Source organism: Capsicum annuum, chromosome 12 (assembly GCF_002878395.1).
Source record: "Capsicum annuum cultivar UCD-10X-F1 chromosome 12, UCD10Xv1.1, whole genome shotgun sequence".
Classification (NCBI taxonomy): domain Eukaryota; kingdom Viridiplantae; phylum Streptophyta; class Magnoliopsida; order Solanales; family Solanaceae; genus Capsicum; species Capsicum annuum.
In genome coordinates, this window is record NC_061122.1 from 9240819 (window position 1) to 9249035 (window position 8217).

An 8217-nucleotide genomic window follows, 5' to 3' on the forward strand; every position below is an offset into this window, starting at 1 on the left:
TATACGCTTGGTACCAATTATCGTTGCATAGTTAGTTATGCATTCATGTATCAATTCAGTCAGTTATTCATGCATCAGATATGCATGGATTCAGCTTATCAGTCATGCACCAAATATGCATCAGTATGATATTCAGTTTATCAATCATGTCAGTCATGAAATCATGTTTCAGTTGTTCATGTTCAGTATGTACTTCAGTTGGTGTCTTTTCTCCTTCTCAGTCAGTCTCATTTGAGGATGAATGTTCCCAAGGGGAAGATATTGTATGATCCTGCAAAATCACGTGTCAAAAACTCAGCTTCGTAGGCTCTTTAGAAGATCCAACACTTAGAAAATTTTAGCCAAGTGTTCAACACTTAATCTCATTTTAAACCTTTAAACTTTGGGGATTTATTTGATGACCTTTCCAACCTCTATTTTTTTATTTTCAAGTTACGTTGCGATGGGGCAAGGTCATAGTACATTCCGGGTGAGTTTCAGAATTTTCAGAATCCATTTAGGGTATGTTTGGATTTTAAAATAGTAGCATCATGCGATGAGCATGTGTCGTATGATCCATCTCATAGGTCCTAGCATACGATAGATCATGCGACGCAGGCTCCATCGCATGCTGCTGAAATTTTCAGCGTCCAACTCAATGTATTTGAGGGCAAAGTAGACATTTTCCCCACCCCTATATAAGTAAAAAACATGGGATTAAGCCCATTTACACCAAAATATACTCATTCTTCTCAAAATCCTCTGAAGAACACATTAGGGTTTTTAATTGGGGATTCAAGTCAAGCAAATTCCACCGCTATTTTTCAAGAATCTTCCATCCAAGGTATGTTGAGTGTTGATTCATGGATTTCTTTCAGCCATGAAGCTCAAGAACTTTGTTTTATTTGTAAATCATGGTATTTATGTTGTGGGTTATTTGTAAACATGTTGTTGATGTTGATTGATTCCAAAGTTGGAATCTTTATGTGTTTTTCATGATATTATGTTAGCATGCAGGTTAAAAATCCATGAATTGAGTTTCTTATGTCGTGTAATTTGATGATTTCACGTATGCTCTATATTGTGCATGAAAGGTGTTTGATAAAATGCTTGAAAGAATAGAAATCATGCATTATAGCTCAAACATGAACTAAATGTTACATGCTTGCCAACCTCTTATGCTTGAATGGTTTCCGTGCTATCATTGTGAAACGTATATGTTTTCGGAATGCCATGATACTAGGACATGATATTATGATATGATTATAAGCATTACCATCCATGTTAGATATTATGATAACCATGTGCTTCACAAGTTTCCCCAACTTATGGTATTATGAATTGTTGGTCATGTATTCAAGAAAGTCATATTTTATCAGTTTCCTTCTATCGAGTCCTGGGGGCACCTGTACTTGAAAAATATAGTTGTGTGCCTAGAGTCAGTGTCATGTTTTCACGATACTCTCAATCAAGCTATGATTCATAGAATTTAGTCTGTCATGTGACTCAGGAAAGCTCAGTAATTCAGTAATTCAGTAATCTCATGAACTCATTCAGTGATCAGATAACAGTAGTATTTCGTCAGTCAACGAAATTTAGTAAACTCAGTCCATGTACAGTTCAGTAAATCATGTTCAGTGTCTATTCAGATGGGAGTAGGATTTAGCACTGAGTGAGCCCAAGGATGGGAACTCACCTGTTATTTAGAGGGTGTGATTCTAGAAGTAATCCTTGTGTTCCAGAACTACGTAGCCAGAGTAGTTGAGACATCATAGCCTATTATATGAGGGTAGATGAGGTGTCTTAACCTATTATATGAGGGTTCCCACCTTTCTCATTAGAGTAGCCTATTATATGAGGGTCACTCATAGTTGTCCTTACCAGTGGCGCGATATTGACACCCTTCCAATCAGGGCAGAGATTGGACCCCAGCTCAGCTATAATAGCATATACGGGGCATGTTGCTTAGATAACTGCTTCCCACAATCTCAATTACATCTTTAGTCTTAGTAAAAGAACTCAGATAGTTTTTCAGATATCAAGACTGTCAGATACAGTCAACTCAGATACAATACAGAACTCAGCTAGTTCCATCAGACTTATGACTGTTAGATACAGTTACTCATGTTATTAGTAGATCAATTTTCAGAACTCAAGTTATCAGTATGTAGTCTCAGTAATTATGTTACCACGATATTAGTCTCATATATTATGTATTCATGTATGTACTCTCACGTTTATGTTATTCAGTCAGTCTGTATAGTTCATGCATATGAACCCCATGCATTCAGCCTACCTCACTAGAAAACCAGTACATTCAGTCGTACTGTCGCATACTTTTCTCTTGCACTATGGTCTTTTACACCATAGGTTCAGAAGCACGAGATCCAGAGCATCAGTATCTTTTCAGGTTCCCACAGCCAGGTTCAGTAATGAGTCCTCATCACTCGACGATTATTTGATTTTCTTATTATTCCAGTTCAGTATTAGTAGATGGAGTTAGTTGGGGACCTGTCATTCAACTTCTTATTCAGACAAATTAGAGGCTTTTAGACTATAGTGTGTTTCAGATTTGAATTAGACTTCAATATTTTCAATTTTGGTATTGTGATACCATATTATTCAGACTTTGTTTTATCAGACATTTATGATTCAGTTGTGAACCTTATGGCCTCACAGTTTATTCCACATATTATACAGTGTATGATTTAGTGAACAGGTACAAATATCAGTTATGGGTTAGCTAGTGGTCCTTCGGGATTGTTAGCACCGTGTAGCATTTTGGGTACCAGATTCGGGGCGTTACATCAGTATAGAACTCAGTTAAGTTCTACAAAATTAGGACTGCCAGACACAGTCGCCCAACTCAGTATAAAACTCAATTCAGTTCTACAGAATGAAGACTATCAGAAATAGTCACTCAACTATCAGTATTATAATATTAGTAAACTCAGATATCAGTTAATTAGTATTCAAAACTCAGAAACTAGTGTTAACATGATCTCAGGTACAGTTTATGTATTCATGTATGTACTCTCATTTAGTTATGTTCGTGTTACTCAGTCAGTCGTTGTTCATGCATATGAACCCCTCATATCAACCTACCTCACTTAGCATACCAGTACATTCAAAGTTCTGATAAATAATTTTCTTTTACGCTATGATTTCTTATATAACAGGTTTAGATGCATGGGCTCCTTACCATACCTAGCAGCCCGAGCCTTTCAGCAGTAGATTTAGATTTAGTGGTGAGTCCTCATAGTTTTGAGGACATGATTCTCATATTAGTACTTTATTTTATCAGTAGTTTAGTAGCTGGAGTTAGTTGGGGACTTGTCCCATCAACTCCTTACTTAGACAGTTACTCATACTTCCCTCTCCCGATTCTACCTCATGATTTTCTTTTCATTTATACCTCACAATTCCTCTTTTAGATACAATACACTACCTTAAATACTTTCATGAATTGTATATAAATTTATAAAAATACTCCGTCAATCAGCTTCATAAAGTATTTTTCATTCTCAATTAACTGAAATTGATACGCAATTATGGCTTCAAGTTCATTTTTAGTTTCAATTATGCTACAATACAGAGGAGAGTGGTTAAGTGATGTGCAATTTAAAAAATTTACAATCAATTGAGTACTTTTGAATTTGAATTGCAGGTATGAATATTTTATTGATGAACTGTATAAGCAATTGAATCTAGAGAGAAATTCAGGTTTAATGATGATAAAATATATTGTAAAGATGGATCTATCACTACTTATAATGATATAAGAATTAGACTTTATATGGAGATGAAGAAATATTTTTTTGGATATTAATGAATTTTCATTGTGTATAACACTACAAAACGCATTTGAAAATGGATAATCCTCAACTGAAAATTTGATTAAAACATCTCCGACTGCTATTCAAATTCATCTGATACCTATTTATGATTATACAATTGAAGATAATTTTTTTAAGAAATAAATGAAAGAAGAGCCCAAATCTATAATAAAGGATCCACTTCATAGAGATGTTGCATAAGGGCAACTGTATTGGGACAAAAATAAAGTAGTTATTAGTTAGATTCTAATAATAATCGCTTCAATATAGAAAGTTGAATATAATAACTCATTCTTACTTGTTCAAAGAAACTTCAGTTCCTCTCGCATCCTGATGCACTAAGAGTTAAACTCAGAACTCTTATGGCAAACCTTTGTAAATTTGAAGTTCCGCTTCCAAATAGGGACCACCACTCAACTATATAAAAAAACTTGGAAGTTAAAAAGTATAAAAAAGTCAATAACTTAAGTAAAGCACTAAAGCTAATAATAAAGATAACTAAACTAATTTACTAACCCGGTGACCTTGTGTCTCTGGCTCTAACAGCTTGACCAGAACCAAACAATCCAACCGCACTCTTATACTTAGCAAGCTCAGCAAGTAGTAAATCTTGTGTGGAAAGATCGGGGACCATCGTCTCAACACAGGTATAGTAGCTCTCCCATACTTTAGTAGTTTTCTCTTCACTCATAGTTGATTTAGAGTACAATCCCGGATTCAAAACATACCCCGTGGAGGGTAAAGTTCATTTGAGTTGTTCAGTTCACCTTGAATTAATTATTTTAAGGATTTTCTCATAATGCCTCGAAACTCTATCAAATCCCTGTTGAATAGTTTCCTTCGCCTTATCCATTGCTTCAAGCATATAGCCCATTGGGGGTCTTTTTTTCCCCATTCACTAAGCGAAGGAACGAGACCAAAGAATCATAAACTTTAAGACCTTTCACTACATCATTCCAAAAGTATGCAGAATAAAAAATAGCGAAAACTTCTTTTTCAATTTTACTAGAGCTCCATTCATTGGAGATGATTAAGCTGCTCAAGTTCTACCTTTGTTTGTACCTAGCCTCCAAAGTCAAAAAGGTCGTTGTGAATCTTGTCTTGGCTGGTTCACTAAATTTTTCTCATTAGTAAATTTTCTCATCAAGTTCAACAACAACGACCTTTGACTTATGTAAGAAATCACCTTTGTGTCCTTCTTAATATCTGCAAAAGATATTATATCAACTATTAGCTTAATAAATATTCAGACTTTAGTAATAACTAAAAAAAAGAGGTATTAAGCATTACCTGAGGCATATGAATTAATCTTGAATATGTCTTGCAACATCAAATTGATTTAATAGAAATCACATAGAGTCGTAGATATGTGAGTACACAACCCTCATAAGCTCCCCCATTTTTATATTCTCACTGTCATTATCAGTTACAACTTATACAATATTTTTTTGTCCAATATCCTCAATTGTCTTCTCAAACAAGTTGTAAATCTCAGTGCCAGTGGTGGACTCATTGCTAGCATAAACATAACCAAGAAAGATGATTTCTATCAGACAACTGACCAAAATATTAATGATCATTTTTCCATTATGAGTTGTCCATTTATCCATCGTAATAGAACAACCATACTTTTTCCATGAATCTTATGCTTCTCAACAAGTTCATCAACTTTTTTTCTTTCTTTTTTAATTGAGTAACTCTAACTTCATGATACGTATATGGCTTCATTCCTGGGGCATGTTGTCCTACCGCTTCGATGAAGATAGTAAATGAATCATAATTGACACAATTGAATGGAAGGCCTGTATCATACATCCATACCGCAAAAACATTTACCGTCCGCTCCCTTAAGATCTTTTTTGTGTCATTAATTTCTCATCCTCCTCCTACTCCCGCCTTTTCAAAATCAATGTTATGTTGTGGCTTTTGTAGATAAAACTTATCAATAGGACATTTCGTCACATGTGCCCAGGATGATACACTACCACTCGAAGACATTTTTTGATATTTGGAGGGAGACATCATTTTCTCATGTTCATTCATATCATCATCATCATCATCAATATTATATGATGACATATATCTTTGATTCTTTGAATTTGTCGCGGCTTTGCTATCAACAAATGCCTTTACTTCATCCATAATATTTGTTGAATAAATTTGACATATCTTTATTTTTTAATTTACACCTATCAAGTGTCGCTTGAATCGAGTAATACCACCATTAATAGTATGTCAAAAAAATTACATATCACCGCATTTTTTGATGATCCTTGTGTATCATAATTTCATCCTCTATCCTTTTGTTTGCTACTAGTAGATTGAGACGCCATTAAAATTGAAATAGTTGTTAATGATCAAGAAATCAAGTCATTTAATTAGTATATTACTATCATACTATGTTAATTCTATATAAGTTATTAAAAAAAATTACATAATAAGGCTACAAGGCACAAGCTTATTGGTTACTGTTACAGTAACAGTGTTTAAGACAAGTTCACTGTTACAGAATATAGTGAAAGAAAAATTGAAGAAGAAGAAGAAGAGAAAAAAAGGAAGAAAAAAAATACCAAAGTACAAGTTCAATTGTTGGATTAAGAAGAAGAGAAGAAAGAAAAAAAATTAGAAATCAATAGTTCACTGCTTACCGGAGTCGCCAGAGTACGTCGTCGACTGTCAGAATCAAACTTGTGAGATGAATGGCAGCAGCCGCTGTCACCACTGAGTAAGTTGGTAGAGCCAAAATGTGTAAATAAGACCTAAAATTAGCTTATATTCCTAAAATCCTAATTTTTTTAAAAATAAAAGGCGACGTCATTGTCGCCTCGCTGCCTCGCTGCCTCGCCTTGCCATGTTGCCTTTCTCGCAAAGGCATCCCATTTTGATTTTCCCAATGCCACGACCTGAAGAGGCGACTAGGCCTCACCTCACCATTCACCATTAGTGAAGTAACAAGCGCCTTTTACAACACTGGTTGGGATATAGGTATGAAGTTGCCTAAATACTGCATATAAACTATGTAACTACTGTATAGAACTTGCATATATATTGGATATAAAACTATATAACTACTTTATATAACCTACATCAACTATGTATAAAGTCTATATGTTGTTGGGATGTAGGAATAATTTTGCCTAAATACTGCATACAAACTGTGTAACTACTGTATAGGACCTTTCTATATACTGCATATAAACTGTGTACCTACTATAAAGGACCTGTATATATACTACATATAAACTGTGCACCTGTTATGTAACTACTGTATAGGACCTATATATATACTGCATATAAACTGTGTACATATTATATATCGATATTATATAAATGTACCATTATTGTATATAAATGTATCTAAATACTCTCTTAAGTGTATCAATCAAAGATGCAATTAGACTTTTAGATCTTCAAGTCAATAAAATTCAAAATTTTTCATGATGATAAAATTTTTTGATGATCACACTTGTCCAATTGCGCCAGAATGCTTTCACAACGATATGCTACTTCATTAACCATTGCTAAAATAGTGAAGCACAACTATCTAAATATAAAGTCAACATATACTCTAACAAAGATCATGGGTGAAATGAAAAATTTTTACGAAATTAGGATGAATTACAAAAAAACATATAGAGCCAAAGAAAAAAATACTTGAACTGGTGAGAGGTTTCCTACGTGAATGTTATGGTAAATAGCCAGCTTACCTATATATTAAACACAATCAATAAATTCATATTTGTTCACAAGGCTACACAAAATAGAGCATAATCACTTTTTATATGCTTTTGTCGTGTTGAACGCATAAATTAGTGGTTGGGGATATTGTATGCCTACCGTTGTTGTTGATGGAGCTTTTTTGAAATCTGCGTACAAGGGGATAATGTTGTGTGCTGGATGCAGTAGGAGAGTTCTATGAATTTTTTTTATACAAGATTATGTATATGTTGACATGCACTGATAGACACTTTTTCACTTGCTTAATCAAGACATATTTGCCATTAGCATATGCTGTTGTTGATTTTAAAAATGACGCTTCATGAAAATAATTTTTTCACATGTTTAACATTGCTTTTGGTGAAAGAGAAGGCATGTGAATAGTATCTGATAGGCATAATAACATATTAAAAGGTGCTTCAATTGTATATCTAAATATGGCTCACTGTATATGCATCTACCATCTATGGAACAACATTAAGGGTAGGCTTAAGAAGAATCAAAAGCAATTAAAGAAAATCTTCTTTGCAATAGCCAGAACATACATAAAGACAGACATTGATCAATTTATGAAAGACATAAACAAAATTGATAATCGGGTGAAGGGATATCTGTTTAATATAGGCTATGAAAAATGATCCATAGCTCATTCCAATGTCAATAGATCTATGATGATGACTTCAAA